Raw genomic sequence first — 25,051 nt, 5'->3', positions numbered from 1 at the left:
ACATGTGTTCAATGTTCAGATTGTTGATATTCACAATTGGTTTACAAAAAACCCTAACTGTGAAACCAGTTATCCTTATGATGTTGCAGAGATGGAAGGGGCAAAGGGGTGCTTTCAGCACCTTTGCCAGTGAGGAAAGGCAAGTGTACCCCGGTAGCTCAGCAAGTTTGCGGTCTGTTGCAAGTCAGAGGTGACTGGTGCAGGGCTCTTTATTCCCTCCTCCAGCTGCTCTGTAGTGAAAAGCTTCTGCACCCAGATAAGCCTCTCTGCTGATACAGCAATCCAAATCATACCAAATTAGAAAAAGCCCACATTTAATGGATACAATGCTCCTGGGTGGCCTTCCAGCACCGTCCCCCCCCCCAGAGGAGATGGGAAATGGAGGCCAGAAAACCACAAGTCTATTTTCTGGGGGGCAGTTTAAATACCCTGTGGGAGTGGTCTTGAGCATCTCTGGGAGAGGGGGGTCATCATTTGGCAGCTTTCTGAGATGCAGCAGGATTTGGAGAGAGATAGGGGAGGGAGCTTTTGTGGAACTTCCTTCATGACATCGCAGACTGTTTGGGTAGATGGATGCCAGGGACTGGGGTGAAGCTTCCACCATAACATGTAGTGGTTCAGGGCCCACTGGGGACCTATCCTGGCCCATCAGATCCCAAGCTCTGTCAGCTCTCAGGCCAAATGTCTTCCTCTAATCACCACATCCACCACCCATTAGATGAATAGCTTTGCTTTACTTATCCTAAGACCTTATTGCATGCACTCACTTAAGGGGCTGGAGAGATGGAGGGGGGGGTTGAGAGCACTTCCTATTGTTTTAGAGGACCCAAGTTCTATTCCCAGCACCTACTTGACTCACAACCCACACCCACAACTCCAGCTCCAGAGAACGTGATGTGCTCTTCTGCCCTCTCCTGGCACCCACACACATGTGCGCACAGACATGTGCCCATGCACATGAACAAAAATAAATCTTTAAAGAAAAATGAGAGGGCATGGTGTATGATCTGTCTCGGATCCCGTTTTGTTAGTATTTCTATTGGAAAGTAGTTCTAAATGTTGTATTGGTGTTCAGAGCGCCACATCACTCCTCCCTCCCACCAAGGCTCTCCCTGAATTTCACCCGATGGGTTGGTGATGACCGTCCCTTAGCTGCAGCCCCTATAAGTCCCTACCTGAGAAGTAGCCTGTGACATCTGCAGGGACCTTGGTGGTTCTTGCCCCTCACCCCCAACCTGTGTCGGCTTTGCTCCGCGCTGTCTTTGGGGTTCATCATGTGGAATTTCAGACGGTCAGCTGGAATGTTAGATCCTAATTTTACCAAACACCATGCTTGAGTGAGAGTTTCTTATGGATGGAAGAAGGAGGTATTTTATAAGTCGAGTTTGCCTTGCTTTTTGCCTAAAGTATAATTTTTTAAATAGCAGATATTAGAGCTGGAGATGCAGCTCAGTGGTAGAGCTTTTGCCTAGCATATGCAAGGCCCTGGGTCCCATCCCCTGCACCACAACAATAATTAATAATCATATTGAATGAATGCTCCACCTCAAGCTCTTGAAAAGCTACAGAGCTCACATCTTATTGACACCTCTGGAGAGATTTGTGATGCCATTCTTCAGTTAGAAATACAGAAGCCGGGCTGGAGAGATGGCTCAGCCGTTAAAGGCTAGGCTCACAACCAAAAATATAAGAAATACAGAAGCCAGGGCTAGGGTGTCACTCAGGGGTAAGAGCAGAGCTTATCTATCATGCTTAAGACCCTGGGTTCCATCCCAGCACCTCAAAAGAGAAAGAAAATAGTAACAACAAATACAAAACCCAGAGAACTGTGACTTACAAAGCACGTTGGGAATGCCTAGGAAGACCCCGTTTTCTTGCCTGTTGTCAGAAACTGGGCTTGACCTTCAGTGGGTGGAAGATGCACCACATTTGTCCTCATATTAACCTGAAAAACAAAGTGAAATTAATGAGAAGAAAAAGTACAATCATAAAGAGTGGTGGAGAAAGCTTGTCTCAAGAAAGGAACAGAAAGAAAAAAGAAAAACAGCAAAACAAAAGTATAATCTTCAAACAATACCTAACTTTTAACTTCCTATCCATTGACACAATTCTCTGTCCTATTTCATTTAACTCAAATTATTGGAACACATTGGCCAAATTTGCCTGACATGTGATTCAGATGTTACTGGTCAAGGCCTGGAGTTGTAGCACAAGTGGCAGGATGGGATGCTTGGCTAGAGCTTTCAAGATATTCCATCCTCAGCACCACAAGTGAACACACAGATAAATAAATTACAGTTGGAGGGCCGATGGTATAGCTAGGTGGTAAAACGTGTCTGATTAAGACCGTGAGTTCCATCCTATACATACACACACACACACACACACACACACACCACAAACCAACAAAATTCTATTTTTAACGATGCATCGTTCTTCACTGTAATTCATTTGAAGGATTTACAGTCCCAAAAACTAGAAAAGTTTTTAAAGCCTGAGAAGCCAAGTCTTCCCAAACATGCCCAGCTAACTGCTCTGTGGCCTCCAGGACACAAAAATGGAAAACAAATAAACAAAACACATGCACACGCACAGTTGTAATAAAATAAATAAATAAATACATAAGCATAAATAAAAGCATGGGTCTTGAGGTTGTCCTGGATAGAATGGGCAGTTGTTATAAGTGGGGGCTCAACCAAGGACTTTTCCAGGCATACTGGACAGGTGAGTAGGAGCACTGAAGGCCTGGTCCAGAGGGAGGAGAGGGGCAGTAGGAGAATCTGAGGAGGCATCTTCCCCAGAGTCTGTTGAGTGGCCACCGGACACTCTGTTCCCCGAGCCTGGCTGCTGCCTGCTGCTGGGGTGATTGAAACTCTCCCTGCAGCCTCTGCTTCCGTGGGCCTGAGTTCAGTTACTCAACCCCTGACCTTAGAAAGCCCTGGGACTGAGCTGCTGCTTTTGAGTAAAACACAGACACAGTCATGCAGCATTTCCGGCTAGGTTGTTTTTTCAGTCAACAGTCATCAGTTGTCAGTTGAACTGTTTTCCTTCCTGCCGACCTTAAGTGAGACTACTTGTGACTTCTCCATGCTGTGTTTTTAGGGAGCTCCTCCATTGGTCTGGTCTGGTCTGGGTTGGAAATAGAAATGTTTCACACACACACACACAGACCAAACATACAGAAAAGAGTTTTGTCTCCAAGTTTCTTTTCCTTTGCCTGGAAAACAGAGGGAATATTAGGGTCACTCCTAAATTCTAACTTGTAACTTCAAGTGGGTTAGTTTGGTTTTGGTTTTTGGATTTTTGTTTGGTTGGTTGGTTGGTTGGTTTTGGTTTTCAAGACAGGGTTTCTCTGTAGCTTTGGAGCCTGTCCTAGAACTCGCTCTGTAGACAAACCTGGGCTCAAACTCATAGAGATTCACCTGCCTCTGCATCCCTAGTGCTGGGATTAAAGGTGTGCACCGCTGCTGCCATCCGGCAGTATTTGTATTTTTTAAAATTTTTTTGTGGGCAGAGTAGGTGGAGGTCAGAGGACAATTTATAAGAGTTCATTGTGTCCTTCCATTTTGGGGGTCCTGGGGATTAAATTCATGTTTGGCAGCAAGCACATTTGCCCTCTGAACCACTCACCAGCTAGCATTTTTATTTTATTTTATTTTATTTTGCAGTGCTGAGAACTAAACCCAGAGCCTCAAGCATGTTAAGGAAGTGCTCTGTAGGTTGGACAGTAGTGACACACACCTTTAATCCCAGCACTTGGGAAGCAGAGGCAAGCGGATCTCTGAGTTCGAGGCCAGCCTGGTCTACAGAGTTCCAGGACAGGTTCCAAAGACACAGAGAAACCCTGTCTCAAAAAAACTTTATAAAAAAAAATAAAGGAAAGAAAGAAGAAAGTGCTCTGTACCAAGCTATTGCTGGACCCATACATTATATTTTAGATACCTAAGAGAAAGGACAGTTGCCCCCAAGGATCTTTATTCCTGGGACTGGCGGTCTGCCATGGTTGGTAGACTGCTTGCCTAGTGTACCTGAGGCCCTGGGTTCATCCCTAACTGCATAAGACTCAGTATGGTAGTGTTCACTCTGTGCAGCACTGGGAAGGTGGCAGCAGGAGCCTAGTGTACCTGAGGCCGCTGGGTTCATCCCTAACTGCATAAGACTCAGTGTGGTAGTGTTCACTCTGTGCAGCACTGGGAAGGTGGCAGCAGGAGGATCAGGATCAGGACTTCAAGGTCATCTGAAGGTACATACTGAGTTTGGGGCCCCCCTGAGATGCATGAGGTCTCCAAGAAATGATAATTAAATTAAAACAACAGCAAAATTTGTTCCTGCCTCTTACTAACACAGAATTCACACACACACACACACACACACACACACACACACACACACACACACACACACACACACCCTAAAAAGCCTAGGCAGGGAAGGCTTTGTAAGACCTGCCTGGGGGCTCTAGTAAATTCCAGCTGGAGGAAAGAAGCCGGTATCTGTCTTAGCAGCTCAGGTGTGAGGAGGAAGTGGGTATCTAGAGCTATTACACTACATAGGTTGGTTGGGCAGGTTTTGGTGGGTTTGTGAGTTTGAGTTTGATGAGAGAGAGAGAGACTAGAACAGGGGGACCACTTAGAGATTAAAGGGGGAACTTTTACACCTGGAAAAAGCAATGCTTTCTTTTCAAACAACTCCCTAAGGTTACATGCCAGCTGGACTTGGATCTGGCACACTCCGGAGTCACACAAGCTGTCTTCTGCTATCTGCAGCTCCAGGCTGACTTTGCATGCAACCAGGTCCCCATCCAGTCATGACCTCATGTGATCTTTAGTCTCTGCATGGCTGCATTTGCCTATCGCCATCACTCCCCAAGCTGAATGGGGTGAAAGGGGATTTGAGATAAGTCACTTCTCGGTCTGTTGTTGGCACTGGGAAATCCAGGTGTCCACACTCTGTGTAGAGGACATCACAGGCAGCACGTAGAGCCGCAGAGAACAACTAGGAAACTATGGGAGCTGCTGAGCCACTGGAGAAGTTGACAGTGAGGACCCAGCATAACAGCATGACCTGAAGCCTGTCCGACTCCCTACCAACTTTGGCTTGCCTCCAAGTGTTATGCGTATGCCTTCGTTATTCCTTGGGTGTTCCAGATTGAGCTGTGGGCACAGACTTACAGTAGGGAACAAAGGACAACATGCCTTCCCTTAAGAGGCCATAAATTCTGTGCCGTACAGACCTGAGGAGAGGAGGGAGGGCCATATTGACCAGTTGGTGTAGTGAAATCAAATGTCTTTATGGCTAGAAAAGATACTTAGCTGGGCGTTGGTGGCGAATGCCTTTAATCCCAGCACTCGGAAGGCAGAGGTAGGTGGATCTCTGTGAGTTCGAGGCCAGCCTGGTCTACAGAGCAAGTTCCAGGACAGCTTCCAAAACAATACAGGGAAACCCTATCTTGAAAAACAAAACAAAACAAAACAAAACAAAAAAAAGATACTTAAAGGGCTAGGGAATGTACCTTGTCTAACATGCATGAAATTTTGGATTCTGTCTCCAGCATTGCATAAATCAGGTATGACAATGAACACTTGTAATCCCAACAGTAGCAAGGTGAACCAAGAGAATCCGAAATTCCGTGTCATCCTGTATTACAGATAGTTCCAGGCCTGCCTAGGCTAAAAGAAAAAAAACTAAAACAAACAAAATGGAATAAAGGAAAGAAGGAAAAAATGTATATACTCCATTTTAGAATGTTTTAATTTTGGCTGGAGAGAATCCACTTTGACCGGAGGTTGGGGAAGGGGGGCTTTTACCATAATTCTTCCCTTTCCCAATATCCTGAAAGTCAGCTGCTCACCCCTTTCTTGGCCTTTCTACTCTCCAATGTGAAATTTGGTTAATTGTATTATTCTTATCTGAAGGAGAAAGAGAAAATAAATTCTTGGAGAGCATTCCTATTCTGGAGGCTTCTAATTCTGTTTAAAAAAAATAAAATTATAAACCCTTCCAGTAGATGGGCATGTGGGTGAGTGAGTGGGAGGTACATGTGTGTGGAGCTCAGGCGTTCAGGGTCTCTCACTGCACCTGAAGCTCTCTCACTCAGCTAGGCTGACTGGCCAGCCAGCTCCAGGGATCCCCATGTCTCCATCTGCCCAGGGCTAGGATTACAGATGTGCCAGTGTGCCCAGCTTTTTACCTGGGTGCTGGGGGCCTGAACTCAGGTCCTCATGCTTGCATGACAAGCACTCTTCCACTTGCCCCAGCCCCAGCCCAGAGACTTCCTAAGAGGATTGAGAACATTCCCTTAGCTGTATCCAGGGGGTGTTACTCACTTCTTGTAGCCTCCAACCCCTTTCTTTTGCTTTCAAAACACCTGCACATCTGTCTTCAGTCTGCATGTGTGGGATGGAGGACATGGAAAGACAGACGTGATATTGACAGCAACCAGATCACCTTTGCTGTGACCCTGAACTATCCTCTAAAGAGACCTATCCTTACAGTTTCCTGTCTACACAGAGGAATGAAATAACGTATGGTAAGCGCACAGCAAGGCTGGATATGACTGCACAGCCAGCATAGTGTGTGGCTTAGGGTAAAATCTCATGGACTGCCAGCTAGGATGCTGGTGATAAAGGGAGGAAAATGTAAACCCCAGAGGTCAAGTGACTCAGCCAGGGCCTTGTGGAATCTGAAGCAAAGCCAAGGCTGGTTAATCTGGCCAGTGTTCTCTCACTCCAGGGTTCATTCTGACTTCTGGAGAAAATTGTGATATAAACAGATCTGTCTACACTGCCATTTCCAGCTTTTGCAGGAGACTAATGGACAGATTTCCTTAGTACACAGGAGCCTCAATTCTAGGCATGCAGAGTCCCTCTGGGCCAGGTGAATGGGAGCACAGGACAGGGTATGCCGACCTCTTTGTTCTGTGAGTGGCTTGCTCCTGGTGTATCCTCTATCCCTGTGTGCTGTAGCCAAGTCCTACCTACCTCCTTGGGGCACTTCAGAGTCTTCCTGCAGCTTGGAAGGGGAGCAATTGGATGGACAGACCCTGTTACCTGTGCTCAAGTGTGGGTAGAGGCATGGGGTCACTAAACAGTTGCCCCCAGAGATCTGCTGTATGGAGCAGGAGTATCAGATACCCTTTCCAGTCATCCTGGTCCCCTGGATGCCTTAGGATTCTCTCACTGGTCTCAGCCGCAGAATGGTGTTTGGTGGCTTTTGCTGCTATTATAATAGATGTCAGGACTGCCCAGGACACAGCTACACGTGCATTCTGTGCCAAACAGTGTCCCACAGCAGGAAAGCCCACACACACACAGTCAGGCCTGTGCTTGCTGGGGTCTGCCCCTAAGTGCATGTGGGTATGCTTGGGAATTATTCAGTCTTTCAACTCTCAGTTTCTGTATCTGTAAAATGGGAGAAAAATACCCACATTCTTTGTGGTGTGGTTTGAACAAAATAAACTGGTGCAAACTACAGAACACATACCTGTTTGTGGGGCTTTTTTTTCTTTACTCTAGCAGTTGTTAGGTGTGACCATGGGCAGCCCCCTGAAGGCTGTATGTACCTCTGATGTAACTCAGCTTCTAAATTGAAAGAACCAAATATCTCAGATCAGACATCTCTCGCTGCCTGGGTGATGGAGCCAGCTGAAGTGTGATCTCTTCTGTGTAGTTCAGGGTCCTGGAAAGGAAACATAGTTATGTTGCTAGACTGACTTAAAGTGGGCCGGGAGAGTACTCAGCAGGTAAAGGCGCTTGCTGAGCAAGCATGAAGCCTGAGTTCAGATCCCCAGCACCCATGTAAAAAGTCAGGTGTGCCCCAGCATGCCCCTGCAACCCCAGGGCTGTAGGGGATGAAGGCAGGAGGGTCACTGGAGCTTGGTGGCTGCCAGCTCACTCCATGCTCATTAAGAGACCCTGTCCCAAAGGAATAAGGCAGAGAGTGATAGAACAAGGCGTCTATGTCCTTCCTCTGGCCTCTGACCTTGTATTAGCACACCCATGGGCAGATACACCATCCTCACACACAAAAGTAAATTCATTGAAAGTCTGTAATACTTAAGTTTTTGCCATTCAGCATACCTGAGCTCACGAGCCCCTTATCAGTGCCTGTCTTGTCCTCTGCACATGGCAGTGGTTGATTGTCAGAGAGCAAGTGCCCTGGTTGATTCCCTCCCCTTTTTTAAAAAAGATGTATTTATTATGTATACAGTGTTTTGCCTGCATGATGCTTGTACACCAGAAGAGGGCACTAGATCTCATTACAGATGGTTGTGAGCCACCGTGTGGTTGCTGGGAATTGAAATCAGAGCCTCTGGAAGAGCAGCCAGTGCTCTTAACCTCTGAGCCATCCCTCCAACCCCGATTCCCTCCCCTTTCTAGACTGTGCTGTGCATCACAACTGAGGAAGATCTGTCCTGTTTTAGAATATTTCAGGGAACTTTGGTGGCCTCTCCAGGGCCTGGAGAACAGTGGCTTCTTCCTTGAGTCCCTTTTGCTGGCTGTCCACTCTTGAGAGTAAGAGCTTGCTCAGTCTTCTGGTAGAAGCTTGGACAGACACAGGGTGCGGTCACGTCTCACCCGCAAGCAGGTGGCCGGGCTGGAGACTGTCCTGGCTGTAGTGTATGAAGTCTAGCTTGAGCGGCAGCCAGGCACCATTCCCACCTGCCCACCAGCTGTGCTGCCTGAAGCAGCTGGTTTTACATACATCTGCCTTTGAAAGAGGTTAGCAAGTGGTCTGTGGGCCAACCAATCCCCCAACAAGGTGAATCAGAGGCCATTGGCCTCGGGAGTCTACTGTCTCCCAGGATAGGAAATGCAGATCTGCCCCCCAGCACCTGAAAATAAACACACCCTACTTAGTGAGTTCCTACTGTGTGCCTCAGGTGCTTCCAGCAAGCAAATACCTATAGGACAGCCTGGAGCCCAGTTGGCCAGTGGCCAGCAGGGAGCCCCAGTACTCAGAAGGCTGAGGCTGCCAGCCAGGCCATGTTGGCTGTGCTTTACTCTTAATACCAGCATCTCCCATGACAACCTGGAGATAAACACCTGTGATCAAGCAAAGGCTGCACCGAGATTAGGTGTCTGGGCAAGGTGGGACCTGGACTGTGATTCCAACACCCTTAAGTGACCTGGTTTTCATTTTTCTTTTTTTAATGTGGCTATTCAAGAAGCATAATTTGTTTGTTAACCAGGTAATACAGTAGGAACTCAAAGTGGCATTCCTGAGCAGCCGTCTTAGAAGAAAGCAGGTACCCTGGGCTTCCTGAGTGAAATGCTGGTGTAAATTCTGACAGGAGGGGTGTTTGGGAGCTGCAAGCCCAGCCCAGGCGCCCCAGGAACCCAAAGCCTCTGCTGCCAGCACTGTTTTACAGCAGTGTGATCCCCTCCTGGCGTCTCTGCAACAAGTGGTTCTAACACCTTCCTGCCCTAAAGCAAAACATGTGACTTAAAAGAAGGAGACTTGACCTCAATTACCAGGTGCAAATATCAGTCACTGGGAGTCACCAGGAGGCCAGCCTCTGCTTGATAGCTATTAAGATACACTGTTCGGGCGTGATAAAGGCTGTCCGCCTCTCCGTTTATGATTTCCAGTAAACCAGGGCACTTCAAGGAAGGGCCAAGGCAAGAGACAGGTTCCAGACCAGGCCCTCCACTGAGCTGGCACAGCAACTTCTGCAGAGGTCTAAGAGGCAAGAGCAAGGCCTCAGCTCCTCCCTCTCGGGGCATGGCTGAGAGCCAGCCTGCCTGGACAGCTTTGGAGGGACAGGTGGTTCCTGCCCCCAGCCAGGCAACTTATGTGCACGCTCAGGGTGGGGAGGTCAGAAAAGGAAGGAGTCAGTCATGTACATCAGTTGCTCTGTGCTTACTGTTGGCGCCAGGGCAACTCATCACTCTGGGCACATTTGTCTGCCCCTCTGGGCAATAGCAGCTCAGCTCCTACAGAAAGCTGGGCAAGTATTCCCAGCAGGCACCTGTGCTGGTTCTTCTGCAGCTAACCAGTACGGGGAAGCTGGGGCCACAAGGAAACTGGAGACAGGCAGTCTGTCCCATCTGGGAAAAGAGCAGAGGTTCTCCTACCCACCCCCTGATGCCTGGATGGAGGTGGTTCCCTAGGCCCTTCTGAGCTTCCTTGAGACACCGAATCCAGCAGCAAACATAGAAAATTTATATCGAATGAAACTAGCCTGCAGTTAACAGTAGCTAATAGTAGCATGTGTCCATCTATGAAGTGTGTCAGGAACATTAATTGCCCCATCTGTCTCACGTGTGCTAGGCACTGGGCAAGTATGATCTGCTCAAGCAGACAGAGCTGAGTGGTAGAGGTAGAAAGAAAACAGGATGGAATGTTAGGGGCCGGGGATGCTGCTCAGATGTGAGAGTGCATTCTTAGCATGCACACAACCCTGGGTTCAGTCTCCAGCTATATATATCCTAGGCATGATGACACATGCCTATAATCCCAGCATTGGGAGGTGGAGGCAGGAGAATCAGAATCCCAGAGTCATCCTTGGCTAATAGTGAGTTTGAGGCCAAACTGGGCTACTGAAGACCCCATCCTATTGTTTTGTTTTGTTTTTTGTTTTTCGAGATAGGGTTTCCCAAGGTGATAGTCCTGGTCACCCTGGAACTCAACTTTGTTACAGGCTGGCCTGAGATTCACCTATCTCTGCCTCCAGAGTGCTGGGATTAAAAGGGTGTGTCACCACTGCCCGGCCTAATTTTTTTTAATACACTAGCAGTGAGTGCTGTTTGAACCACACTGAGGAACTATGGACAGGGTGGTCAGGGAGAGGCTCTCAGAGGGACACCTGAAAGGCAAGCAGAGTCAAGAAGGGACAGGGGCATAGTGACCTGTGCAGTCCCGTGTTCTCTGTGAGGTAAGGCAGGAAAACTGGTGTGACAGGAAGCAAGTCACTTGGTACGTGACCTTTCTTTTCCTGTCTTCTAAATTATTACCTAAACACCCATTTGCCCGGTGTCCTCAGTGCCAGGCACCCTGCTGGGAAGTGCTGAGACCAGGGCCAGTATATCAAGCTCCCTTCACGAGAGGTGTTCGGTGTGTTGGAGGATACACCGTGGAAGGCAGTGTGGTCAGTGCTCTGGGAGGAGAATTCCAGAGGCTAGTGATAGAGGTCGAGATGGCTTCCTGATCCACTGCGAGCTCCGAGGGAAAACGATGGGGGAAAGTGACGTCTGAACCATGTTGAGGGATGGAGGGAGGTTATCCCTTAGCCATGTTGAGGGATGGAGGGAGACTATCCCTCAGCCATGTTGAAGGATGGAGTGAAAGGATGCTGAGCCATGAAGAGGGTTGGGGTAAGAGGATGCCTGAGTCATGATGAGGGATGGGGTGTGGGTAGTCTGGAGAAGGAAAGCAAGTCCGTTCCAGGCAGGGAGAAGCTGAAGGCTGGGGTAAACAGCTGTGAGAGGTCTCAAGATGGACAGCTGCTGGAAGCAGACACAGAGGCCTCAAATGCTCTGGAGACCCAGCCAGACACTCCAGAATAGCTTGTAGAGTTGAGACAGATTCCTAAGGGGCTAGGGCTGGAGGACAGGATGCTGCTTATAAACTGTGCCTCAGACCCCTCTCTGTGGACACCTTTCTTCCAGAGATCCAGCCCATGAGAGGACCAATCCCTGCCAGTAGCTACCTGTCAGATTAGAATAGAGATGAACCTCAACCAAGGACCAGGATGCGAGTGAGCAAGTACTCAGCATGCAGAGGGCACATCAACTGCTTGGTTCTTCGTGGACAACCTGTGAGTCTAGCGGCAAACACAAGGTTTTGCATTTATGTCAAGAAGACTTTTCACCAAATCCCTTTCAGGCACAACACTGGGTTGGAAATCATAAAGGAGCTGTTAACCACAACCCAGTAAATGTATATTTGAACTCAAAAACAAGACGTCATGTATGCAACCCTAGCCTGCTGGGGATACTGGAATTATCCATCCTTTCCTCTTACTCGCTCCCCAGCTTATATTCCCGTCTCAGTCCCAGTTCCAGAGGCTCTGGTTGTCGTTTTCACACACACACACACACACACACACACACACACACACACACACACACACACACACTGCTCCTTAGCAACACTCCAGGGTACATGATGACAGACACCTGGTTACTGCCATCATCAGTTAATCTTTTGACAACCAGAGAATAAACAGTAAGAGAAAAGAGAGAGAGTCCAGAGTCCACAGTGAACCACCATATGCCGAGGACTCTGGCTCAACTGCTCTAGACACTGCTACCCACATCGCCCCCACCCCCTCTCTGTCTCTCAGGTAGTCAGTGTTTCACTGTGGAACAGCTCTGGCTACTGGGACTCCCTCTGTAGACCAGGCTGGCCCCAAACTCACAGAGAGCCACCTGCCTCTGCCTTCCGAGTGCTGGGATTAAAGGGCATGCGTCAGCACCTCATGGCTCTTTCTTTTGCTTAAACTTCCATTTATCCATAAAGGTCCTTTCTCTGCATTTATCACAAGCCCAGTGCTGGGAGCCAACTGATGGGCTGTCCCACCCACCCATCCCTTGCCTCTGGCTTCTGGTCAGGTTTACTCAATGGACAGCACTAGCAAGAAATCAACGAAGATTACGACAAAGTTAATAAACCTTGGGGCTGGCTGAGATTGCTCAGTGGGAAAAGGTGCTTACCACCAAACCCGAGGAACTGAGTGCAGTTCCTAGGAGCTACATGGTAGAAAGAGAACAGACTCCTACAAGTTGTCTTCTGACTTCCACACGTGCACTAGAGCATATGTTTCCCCCAACCCAACATACACATATAAAAAGTTTAACACCCCCTTGGTCTCTACCCAGTTATTTCATCCCCCCTTAGATCCCACAGCTGCTGCCAGGTGCCCTTTCCAGCAGCTGTTACCCCTCCCTTCCCACACGCCATCATCAAGCTGCAGGTGCTAACTGCTGCCCACCATTGCTCGCTGCTATCGGTTGCTAGCCCCCAGAAACTCCACTCTCCAGGACTGCAGTCAGCCCCTCCCACACTCCTGTAAATGTGCGCCCCCCCCCACTTGAGTATGTCCTGCCACATACACGAGGTAACAGCTCTCTCAGCCCCGTTTGAAGACATCGAAGCGGAGACTCGGAGAAGCTCAAGAGCCTGTTGAGGGAGTGGGGGCCACACCTCAGGTGAACAGCAGAGTGGATCTCCATTCCAGCTGTTGGAGAGTGTGTGTGTTGTCCTTAGGTTAGATTGCTTCCTTCCCACACGCTACAATTCACCTCCCCGGACTTTCACCTCCCCGGACTCCGTGTATCTGTTTACTCCAGCCTTTTGTTTCTCAATCCGCAACCATGTTTTTTTAAAGTCTGAGAATTCTGAGTGCTAAAAGAAGGCTTTCTGGTAATTGTGAGAATTGACTGGTAGCTGGCCAAGATGGAGAAAGGGCCACACCTGTTGCAACAGACTGGCGTGAACTTGACCGCCCCATGCTTACGGTGCCCTCGCTGTGGTCTGTCCCTTGCCCTGAAGGACACACCCCTGACATCACAGCCCCTGGGGGCTGAAATAAAGTTCCCAGTCTGCCAAAGAGGTAATCTGGGGTTACCTAATGTTGTTCCCACTTCTCAACACTAGCCCTACACTTTATTCTCACTAAAAGGCAGAGACACGATACAGTATTGTGGTCCTTCAGTGGCTGGCTTTCATGATCTATGGAGACACCCCAAACCAGGACAGTCCTGAAACTGCTGATTCAGTTTGCATGAGGATATTACTTTTTATTTTAAGGAACTTTCAAAATCACCTAAAATTTAATTGTAGACGTAGTTTAGCGCTAGAGAATCCTTGGGTGTGGAGTTTCCCGGCCCTTTTACATCACTTGAGGTTGGACACTCTGAGGATGATGGCCAGGAAGTCGCAGTTGGGCTCCAGGCTACCTAGTAGCCAAAGACCTTTTAAAGCTTGGAACTTGGCTCAAGAGCAGCTGTCTCCTCCCTTGTCTCAGCTCCTCTAGGGGAGACCACAGAAGACTGACCCTTCAAAAAATCTTTTCATTGTAAAATTTTTTTAAAAAATAATTTTTAAATTTTATTTATTTATTTTTTGCTGTACAATGGATACTCTTCTTGCCTCCACAGGCACTAGAATATATATGGCACACATATACATACTGGCAAGACAACCATATACATCAAAAATCTACCAACTAGTCAGCACTTTAATTCCAGCACGTGGGAGGCAGAAATAGGCAGATCTCTGAGTTCAAGTCCAGCCTAGTCTACAAATGAACTATAGGATGGCCAGGGCTATATTAAGAAACTCTATCTGGAAAATTATTATTATTATTATTTTAAATGTATTTGGGATGTGTACAAATACTACATCTGGTGTATGAATATTAGAGGACAACTAGCAGGAGTCTGTCCTTCCACCATGTGCAGTTTGGGGGTTTGACCCAGGTTGTCAGATTTAGTGGTGGGTACCTTTACCTGCTGAACCATTTCAGCCCACATCCTTTTTTAATAAAATTATTATTAATTTTATTTTATGTGCATTGGTGTTTTGCCCGCATGTATATGTGGGTGAGGGTGTCAGATCCTCTGGAACTGCAGTTACAGACAGTTGTGAGCTGCCATGTGGGTGCTGGGAATTGAACCCAGGTCTTCTGGAAGAGCACCCAATGCTCTTGACCACTGAGCCATCTCTTCAGCCCCCCTCATCCTGTTTTTCTAGATGAGGGTGCAATGGCCAGCACTCTGGCAGTTACCACAGACAATAAGAATGAGAGTTTACGTTATATATAGGGGGAAGGTGAGATAGACGGAGCCTGTGACCCTAATAATGACTTCTGGGACTAGCATACCAACCCTGGAAAAATGACATCTTCCAGCTTGTTTTCCGTTTTACTTTTATATTGGAAAGAAAGTTCTGTCTTGTTTAAGCCACTGTTTACTGTTTTATATAGCTGAGCCAGGTATTAAACAACTATAACGTTCTGCTTGTACTCTTTTTTCATTATTGATCTGCATATCTTACATATGGGCTAATCATTCTCTGTTGCCATAAATACTCCTCCATTTTTGCTTGTGTTTGGATTTTGTCTGAGTTTCCTTTTTACAGTGTTGGTGTTAGTTTTTCATGTAGACAAAATTTTTAGGTTTTTGTTATTGTTGTTGTTTGTTTTTTGAGTCAGAGTTTCTCTGTGTAGTCCTGGCTGCCCTGGAACTCATTCTGTAGACCAAGGTGGCCTGGAACTCACAGAGACCTGCCTGCCTCTGCCTCCCAAGTACTAGGATTAAAGGTGTGTGTCACCAACACACAGCACCCAGTTAATTCTTAACCTGTTCAAGGCTATAAGTTTCTAACCCTCCCTTCTCTCCTAAACTCTGACACAGAGGCCAGCATCCCCCTCGTTCACAGGGGCCAGCATCCCCCCTTTTTCTCACAGCCTTTTCTGACCTGAGCCTCCTGGAAATGAGCACAACCAGCACACAGCCTCTTCTTCCCACCTCCTCCCTACCTGTGTCTGTGGTCATCTACCTACCACCCAAAGATGTACCGGGCTTCTTCTTGAACTCCATCACCCTGTGCTCAGCACTATTTCAGCTGGTCTCTGATTTTTGTTCAGCTAGACCAGCCATTGATAATTCTCCCACTATTGGGAACCTCTTATTATTTCTTCTCTGGAAAGGCAATATGAAGAATACATTTTTTTTTTTTGATTAGCTATGGAGCTTTTGGTATTTCTGTTGGTTGTGGTAGGTGGGTGGGTGACTTGGTTGGTTGGTTGGTTGGTTGGTTGGTTGGTTGGTTGGTTGGTTGGTTGGTTTGACATGGTTTCCTGTATCCCAGACTGGCCTCCTTGTTGTTATATATCAGAAGATGACCTTGAACATCCAAGTGCTAGTATTACAGGCATCCACGACTGTCCCTAGTTATGAGTTTCTAGGAACCAAATCCAGGGTTTCATGCATGCCAAATAATCACTCTACCATCTGGGCTACATCCCAAGCCCATTAGGGAGCTTTTTAAATTAAAATTTTGTTTTCCTATGAGAGAAATTAAGTGTATTTGTCATTTTAAATGGAAAAATACAGAAAACACCAAGCCAAACAAAAGTCCCCTGGAATCCTTCATTACCATGTTTAAAGGTACATAAAGTAAAAAGTGGGGTGGGGGTGAGGGTGGTGTTGTAGCACACGCCTTTAATCACAGCACTTGAGAGGCAGAGGCAGGCTGTTCTCTGACTTTGAGACTAGCCTGGTCTACAGAGTGAGTGCCAGGACAGTCAACTACACAGAGAGACCCCATCTCAAAAAAAAGTGAAAGGCCTACCCAATACCACAAGATAAACTCTTAAAAAGTTGCCACACCTCCCTCCAAACTTACTTATATAAACAAATGTCAACTGGGGGCTGTGTCAGTGTGCTGTTGCCATGAAGAGACCTACGACCACAGCAACTCTTATAAAAGAAATCATGTTTCAGAGGGTTAGTCTATTTTCATCATGGCAGGAAGCAGACAGGCTTGGTGCTGGAGCAGTAGCTGAGAACTTTACATCCTGATCACGGGCAGCAGGCACAGAAAGACAGACAGTGGGCCTTGTGTGAACTTTGGAATCTCAAAGCTCTCCCTACTCCATCAAGACCACACCTTAGAATCCATCCAAAACAGTTTACCATCTGGGGACTAAGCATTCCAATATATGAGCCCATGGGGAGCATTCTCATTCAAACTACCACAGTGGTTTTGGGGGGAACCAAACGTAGGCCTTAGGCATGCTAAACAAGTGTTCTACCAATGAACCATGTCCTCCACCCTTTGTTTTTGAGACAAGATCTCTCTCAGTGTAGGCCAGGCTGACCCCAACTCATGATCCTCTGCTTCCTGAGTACTGAGATTACATGTATATCCTACCATACCTAACTTCACCGCTTGTTCATGAAAGTGGGATCATTGTATTCCTTGTCCAACAACTGGAGTTTTACCAGTAGCATTGTATATGTGTACATCCTTTAAGACAATACATAGAGACCTGTTTTTTTCTTTTACCTGTGTGTGGTATGTATGTATGCATGTATACCTGTTTTTGCATGTGTGTGAGTACATATACTTGTGTATGTTCCTGCATATGGAGACCAAGGTTGATATCAAGAACCATCATCAAACTCAATGACCCTTACTCATTGAGTCAGGGTCTCTCAGCATAACCCAGAACTCCCCAGTATAGCCAATCTTGCTAGCTGACTTGTTCTGAGACTCTCCTGTCTCTGTTGCCACCTTCCAAGGCTAGAATTACAGGCAAGTATTATGTCCACCTGTCATTTACATGGGTTTCTGGAGACCTGACCTCTGGTCCTCATGCTTGTACAACAAGAGCCATCTCCCCAGGCCCCATGTTAAATTATTTTTATTTACTTATTTATTTTCAGACAGGGTCCCACTATACAGCCCTGTATGGTCTATAACTTGTTATGTAGAACAATCTGACCTTGAACTCACAGAGATCTGCCCTGACCAGCAGGGCACAACGGGGGGCCAAGCACTCGGGGACCTGGAATGACAAGAGACACAAAGAACAGACAGCAAGATAGGCTTTCTGATCATATTTTTCTCAGGCCTGTTATATAGTGGTTAGGGTGGGAAACTACGTAGGGTGGAGTAATCAAAGGAGAGGGATCATTGCCTAGTAACCAGGCCACTGAAGTTGAACAGATAACAGGTGTTGGCAAGGTGAAAGGGTCGCAGAAGGAGGGGTTAAGTGATCTAAGTGTGGAATGTTTCCTTTTTTGCCATCAGCTATTCCTGTGAGCCCAAGTTCTATTCATTAGGAAGCTGGGGAGGGGAAGAGGGTTGGATGGGATTGAAGGTAGGTATTCTTTTAACATGATGGGCTATTCTTAAAAAAGGCTGGCAATATTTACAAAAGGTTCTAAATAACAATGATCTCTCCCAACAGAGATCCTCTTGCCTCTGTTTGCCTAGTGTTGGTATTCAAGGCATACATCACCATGCCCAGCCACTGTATTCTTTTGAACTGTGCTGTGTTAAATATTCCACTGTGTTAGCATACCAGTATTTCATCTTCTTCCTAATAGACTTTACATTGCACTGCTCTATCTATAGAGGACTGTAAACATCCTTACTCTTATATGTTTGTGGTGGCATTTCTGTAAGATGGATTCCTGATACTGGGTTTGTAGAGTTAAGGGATAAACATGTAGTCAATTGTACTTGTTCTGTAGAAAGCAGAAGAGAGAATGTGAGGGAAGAGGTATCGATACAGCAGGTGGGGTGAAGGGCAGGGTAGAAAGACAACATATGGCGTGTTCCCATTTGTGCATATTTGAGATTTAAATACACACACACATATACCAGTGTGACATCAAAGCAGAGTGGCGGGAGGGGGGAACCAGATGCTGGTGGAGGGGTGAATGTGTGCAAAATATAATGATTTAGAAGTATGAAAATATGCTGAAGCAACAAAACAAAAAGGTAGTGCATGTTTCCACACTTGCCCTTTGTCAATTCGCAATGCATCCATCACCCCACTTCTGGAATTATTTCCACAAAACTCAAATCTGGTTGTGGCTTTCTCTGTTTAAAATGCTTCAGTGGCTTCTCACTGCCAGCAAGCACTAAACATTTACCCCAACTCCTTTTCAGTCACTTTTACATTTAATTTATTATTTTGTGTTGTTGCCTATGTGAAAGTCAGAGGACAACTTTTGTGGCATTGATTTGCTCTGTGCACCTTTAGGTGGGATCCAAGAATTGAACTTGGGCCATCATGCAAATACAGTAGGCGACTGTACCCGCTAAGCCATTTCACTGGTACCTCCACTAGTTCTAGATCCTCTGGGAAGCAGACCCCAGGCAGAACTGGAAATGCAGATTTACTGAAAGATAAAGTGTGAAAGGTGGGCAGAGAAAAGGTAGCCTTGTGAGAGCGGTTGCTATCTAGTTTCTGGAAAGGAAGGAGACAGAAGGGAGATCTCTTAGGAGATATCTCAGACTGACCTTGAGGAATATCCCAATCAGACCAGTGAGGACTGAACCCTTGGAGTCCTCCCGCTGGGCAGAAATGGACTGGCCTAGGCTGCCACATCCTAGTGGCTTCCAGGAATTGAACCTGACTTGGGGGAAGCTGGAGAATGAAGGAATGACCATTATACATACACACAGGAAAGCTGGGATCAGGTGGTCCAGGATTTTTGATGGAGAAAGCACAGTGCCCAGGAAACGCAGCATGTTTATTATATACAGTTGAGCAGAGAGGCAGGGTTATTACATAGCTGAACAAGGAGGTGGGGTTATTACATACAGATCAACAAGGAGGTGGGGTTATTACATACAGATCAACAAGGAGGCAGGTGAAGCTAATTCTGTAGGAGCAATCTCTGTAGGAAAGCAGTCTTTAGGTTATAAATTTGGGGTAGGGTGAGGGGAGAAAGCTATGGTGGACATATTCTGCACATACTATCAACATTTGCACTTGAACCAGAAGAAGGCTTTGCCCTCACTATGGGGGAAGGGAGGAAGGTCTTGCCATTTTCCCATGGGTCTGAGACTAGTGTCCTTGAAGTGGCTGGCTCATGTCAACAACAAACATTCACTCAGGACCTAGCACACTAAGCACTTCACACACTCAGGACCTCACACACTCAGGACCTAGCACACTCAGCACCTTACACACTCAGGACCTAGCACACTCAGGACCTAGCACACTAAGCACTTCACACACTCAGGACCTAGCACACTAAGCACCTTACACACTCAGGACCTAGCACACTAAGCACCTTACACACTCAGGAGCTAGCACACTAAGCACTTCACACACTCAGGACTTCTACTCCCTACACCAGGGAGGGCATTAGCCACTGTCAAGGACCCCATGCCAGCAGCCACACCAATCTTCCATCCCTACCTAAACCCAGCTTTTGACTTCCTTGTCCTCTGCCTCTGATGCTCCTCTGGTTATACCAACAGAAACTTTATGTTTTCAGCATCTGCCTTGCTTGCAATTTCCTGACACCACTCTGCAAAATTTGTCCCTTCCTGTTCCTGTGGTACTACTTTTAGATCAGTAGTCTCCAGGCTGGAGTATTTGTTTTGGACAAGGTCTTATTGGGTACCCCAGATCTGCCTCAAACTCACAGTCCCCTTGCCTCAGCCTATTGAGTACGAACATTACAAACATATGCCTCCACCACAGGCCCTGGGTTACCTACTTCTCTCAGATAACTAATGGTTAAACCTGGCACAGTGTGAGCACACAGTACTGCACTGGAGAGTGTTGGTTAGATTGGAGGGACTTCAGGCAGGAGGGACTTCTTGTGGGTGGAGCCCTTGCGTGGGAGGAGCCTCATGTGGGTAGAGTCTTGTATGGGAGGGGCCTCCTGTGGGAGGGAGGCCTGGGAGGAGGCTCCTGGACAAGCCGAAGTATGAAGAAAGGTGAGGACAGATTTTATTTATTTATTTATTTATTTATTTATTTATTTATTTTTGGTTTTTACGAGACAGGGTTTCTCTGTATTGTTTCGGAGGCTATCGGTCCGTGAGGATAGAATTTACTATGACTGGGATCACTCAGTCTATGGCCAAGTCTAAATTTTAAGACTGAAGACTTCTGTTTCTTTTTTCCTCCACAATAGAAAAGATGCCCCACCCCTACCTGTGGTGGTTTTTTTTCTTCAAGTCTCATTGCATTGACCCTGGTCAAATAAATGAGTGCTTCCTGGAGTCTTACTTTTTAGCTATGTGTATATATCTTTGTATCTATGAGTATTTGTAGCATGTGCGCACACATGCACACGTGCAGAGGCCAGAATAGGTTTTTGGACCCCTAGAACTGGAGTTACAGGTTGTTGTAAACCACCTGACTAGGTGCTTGAACTGAACTCAGGTCCACTGCAAAAGCAGCGAGTGCTTGTAACCTCTGAGCCATCTCTCTAGCCACGAGTCTTCCCTTTTTCCCAGATGTGAGGGCTCTCCCTGTGCCTCCACCTTCTCTAGCAAGGGGTTCAACACATGTGGAAGTCAGGCTTAGATGTTGGCACTAACCTTGAGAGTTGTTAGTAATTCTTTTTTTTTTTAAAAGATTTTATTTATGTTTGTACAAGTGGTTTTTGAACATATGTAAGTGCACCATGTGCATGCAGTGTCTGTGGAAGCCAGAAGGGGACATCAGAGCTCTTTAACTGGGGTTAGGGACAGTTGTGAGCCTCCAGGTAGGTACTGAGAACCAAACCTGGGTTCTCTGCAAGAACATCCAGTGCTCTTAACCATTTCCCTGTCTCTTTATTGGGAATTCTTGGTGGCTTTGTGGCATGAAGAAGCCTGTCTCTAGAGGCTTAGAATAATCTCTGGGGTTGCCCCTAGGTGTTAATAAATGGCACATCATTCCTTTGCACCATGTCAGTGAGGGGACCACTGTGTTAGTGCAGACAACAGTAGCCTCTCTAATACGAAGGGCTGAGTCCCTGGGTTTTAGTCCCAGTTCTGAGTCATGGAGAGCCCAAAGGTGGTTCTAGAAAGAAATCCAGACCTCACATTTGCTTTAAAATGTTTCCAGGAACTTTGCATCCCCGCTCCCCCCCCGTGCAATTGGAAACAAGGACTTTATGGATTCTGAGTCCACAAATCCAAAGAGTTAGCCCTAAGATTTGGATCAAGAACACTGACACCCTCCAACAGAGAGGACCGAGATAGCGGACCCACACCCATAAAAGCAGAGTACCAGTAAGAGCAGGCCCCTGTTAAATGACCCCTCTTGTTATTGTCTAGTCATTCTGGAGACCTCACCCTCAAACCTGACTTGTGGGCAGTTTGTCCAGGGACTGAGTACCTGTCAAGTTCGACGTGGAACCCCAGACATCAGGAAAAGCAGCTCAAAGGAGATTAGAGCAAAATGCACAGCTCCATTACGCAAGGCATAAGCACTGCATGGCAAGGTTTCCCTGCTTCACTTGTGAACTGAGAACGATGTCTGTAGAGGCTTCCCAAGGGTCATGTAAACAGTTGGGATAGTTATATCATTTAAACAACAGTTTCTGAAAACACTGGGTGAAAAAAAAATTCTCAATTATTCAACAGTTCAGCGCCTTGAGCCAGCCTGCAAGTTCACGAGAGGCTGGCCATACAGATTACAGATTCTCTTCCTGACTGGGACTGGGGGTGGGGCTCTGGCTTCTTAAGAGTGCAGTGGCAGGGGTGGGGGTGGGGTGCGGGGAGGTGGACGTGGTCCCAGTCTCCTATGAACAGCTGTGTCTTATCATCAGGAGAGAGCAGGGACTCGGGACTTAGCCAACAGATCTCCTGGGGACTCTGTCCCTCTGGGGAGGGATCCTTCACTCCAAGCTCAATCTTCCCATTTGACAGTCCGACATGAAAGAAGCGAGGCAGGGCTCCTGGGCTCCTGAGTAACAGCAAGAATGTGCTCTTCTCTCAGGAGTCTTGGAAGCCTTGGTGGTCACAGGGCTTTCTCCAACTGATGGAGCTTAGACTCTTTAAAGTAATGCTGTGTCCCAATACATCCTGGTCACTGTCTCCTAAACCCACTCCATGCTCTCAGGTATGGACAGGTACTTAATGTCACCCCTGTCTGCTCAGGTTCTAACTGCACCTGTATGTGTGTGTTAGGGGAGGGTTCTGTGTGTAATGGTACATGTCTGATCTCAGCACTCAGGAAATAGAAGTAGGAGGAAAGCCAGCCTGGGCTACAGTGGTGAGTTCTAGGTCAGCCTTGACTATCTAGTGAGTTCCTGTTTCAACAGGAAGATAGCTCAGTCCACAAATCATTTGCTTGCTACACAAGTGTGAGACCTTAGTTTGGTCCCCAGAACTCACAGAAGAGCCAGGTGTGGTGGCACAGGCTTGTAACAGCAGCTCTGGGAGGCAGAGCAAGGTAGAACTCTGGGCTCAGTGAGTCATCCAGTAAAGCTGTAGGCCATTGAATAGACCCTGTGTCACAAAACAAGGTGAGTGGCACCTAAGGAAATGACACTTGAAATTGAACACTTTGTAGATGCTCCCAAGGAGCACCTACACACATATGGTGCACATACAAAACACAAAAAGTAAAGAATAATAAAAATTTTTTAAATATAAGGAGGGCTTGGAAGCCAGGTGGTGGTGGCGCACGCCTTTAATCCCAGCACTTGGGAGGCAGAGGCCGGCGGATCTCTGTGAGTTCGAGGCCGGGCTGGACGACAGCCTCCAAAACAATAGAGAGAAACCCTGTCTCGTAAAAACCAAAAAAATAAATAAATAAATAAGGAGGGCTTGGTCTAGGGATTCTTATCCGATTGGAAGTCTCACTCCTCAGAATTCCTAGGCAGCCAGAACTGTGTGCAGGGTCTGCAGCTTTCTAGAATCATTGGCCCAGCTTGGGGTTCTGAGCTCTTATGAGAGGGAGGGGGAGTGGGAGAAGGTGATGGGAAGGGGCAGGGGACAGAGCGAGACATAGATAGGTAGGTCATGAGTAGTAGTCTTACCTAAGACCACTGGCAGGGTCACCAGTGAGTGCTGCCAGCGGTGGTCAGTGTCAGGTCTCAAACTCAGGACAAAGTGGCTGAGGTGCTTATTTAGCGTATCAAAGTGGACTCTGGCTGCCAGTCTCCCTCAGTCCCTCCTCACAGGTACCTTTTAGAGTCATTCTGGCTGGCATGCCCAGTCCCCTACCCCAATCTCTGTAACCGCTGAGCTTCCCTTCCCTTCCCCAGCTTCTCCGATTCCTGTAGAGCCGCCGCCGTTTTGGCTGTACCCTCTCACACTGTCTTGGTTCTCTTGGTTCCTGCGAGCACTGTTGTGTGTCATCGTTGTCTGTTCGGTGTCCCCTGCCCCCATCCCCAGTCTCATGACCTGGTTCACTCTGCTGGCCGTGTCCAGTCTGGACCCTTCCAGAGGCTCCCTCGGTATCTACAATAACCCTTTTCTTGAGTGTCAGGTCCTATTTTTTTTTTCATTCAGTCAGCAACTGTGCTAGGTCACAGCAGTGACACATGGCTCCGGGTTGGGACTTGTGCACCCTTCCTTTGTATATCTAGCATGAAGCTGGAGTTGAAGGAAACCAGCCCTAGCGCTCTGGAGCAATCTTTTTGCTGAAGGGTGATATGAGTGGTGCTTGTATCCATCTCATAGGTTGGGCCCTCTCAGCCAATTAACAGGGACCTCTGGTAGGTGCCCAACCAAAGAGGTAGGGAGGGGCTTGGTCACTGCAGACCACAAGTGAATGAATTGAGAACATGATCTCTCCAAGGTACGGCTGAGGAGAAGGTTTTTTTATTGTAGATATGAGGGAGAGTACAGCCAGAGGCATCTAGAAGAGTGCAGAGCAGGGAGAGAAAATAGTACATTGAACATGTCCAGACCTAAACAAACTGAGCCATGAGGGGAGAGGGAAACAAGGAAGGAGTAGAAGTGGTGGGGGACAAGCAGACCAAGAGCCAGGAGCAGAGGAACAAGAGAGTACAAAGCCGAGATGGCAGGGTTATGTAGGAATCAGACTGGGGGAGGGAAAGCAAAGTCAATGGAGAGGTTTCGGGTGGGGTGTGGGCTGAGAAGAGCCACCGGTACTGAGTGATCCCGGAGAGCAGTGTGTTCACCAGTTAGCCAGCCATTTGTCCTGGGTTTCTCCTGGATCTGACAATACAATAAGTTCGTAATCTTGAATCTAAGGTCTTTTCTATGGGGAAGTCAAGCTCGTAGAGTAGCATGTGATGGCTAGGGCATCACTCCGTTCAAGCTAGGGGAAACCTGGGGAAGTTTTTGGATCCAGATTTCACCCCAATACATCACAGGGGGTTTTGGAAGCAGTGCAGCATGTTGAAGCAAACACAATGATTGTTTGTAGTCCACCGTTTGTGCAAAGCTCCTGCTGTGTGGTGACTCAAAGGGAGTAGAATTTCCCTTGGGCCAGCCAGCTGGACAAGTCAATGCTATTCTCTGCGCAGGTCCTGCAGCCCCGACACAGTCAGGCATAGTCACATGGGGCCTGACTAGGGGGGGATGGGGCTGTAAGGGAGAGGAGAGAGCCAGGTTTAACGTGCATGTGTGAAAGTGGCTGCTTCACTTAAGTCTGTCAGCC

General features: G+C 47.4%; 1 long non-coding RNA gene across 6 annotated transcripts in view; it reads left to right on the top strand.

Annotated features, from left to right (window-relative positions):
- Window positions 1-25,051, top strand: part of LOC106020934 — a 72,668-nt gene that overhangs the window by 8,897 nt on the left and 38,720 nt on the right. For 5 of the 6 annotated variants that reach the window (XR_005878210.1, XR_005878211.1, XR_005878209.1 and 2 more), the window contains exon 3: window positions 11,610-11,758. This is a non-coding gene — a long non-coding RNA (uncharacterized LOC106020934). Of the gene's footprint in view, window positions 1-11,609; window positions 14,961-25,051 lie in introns of those variants that run through there. The other variant, XR_005878206.1, reaches the window with a different exon arrangement.

This window comes from Mesocricetus auratus, unplaced genomic scaffold (genome assembly GCF_017639785.1).
Source record: "Mesocricetus auratus isolate SY011 unplaced genomic scaffold, BCM_Maur_2.0 Super-Scaffold_100007, whole genome shotgun sequence".
In the NCBI taxonomy this organism is placed as follows: Eukaryota; Metazoa; Chordata; class Mammalia; order Rodentia; family Cricetidae; genus Mesocricetus; species Mesocricetus auratus.
Note: the sequence above shows the minus strand (reverse complement) of the source record. Positions and strands in the feature narration are given on the sequence as shown.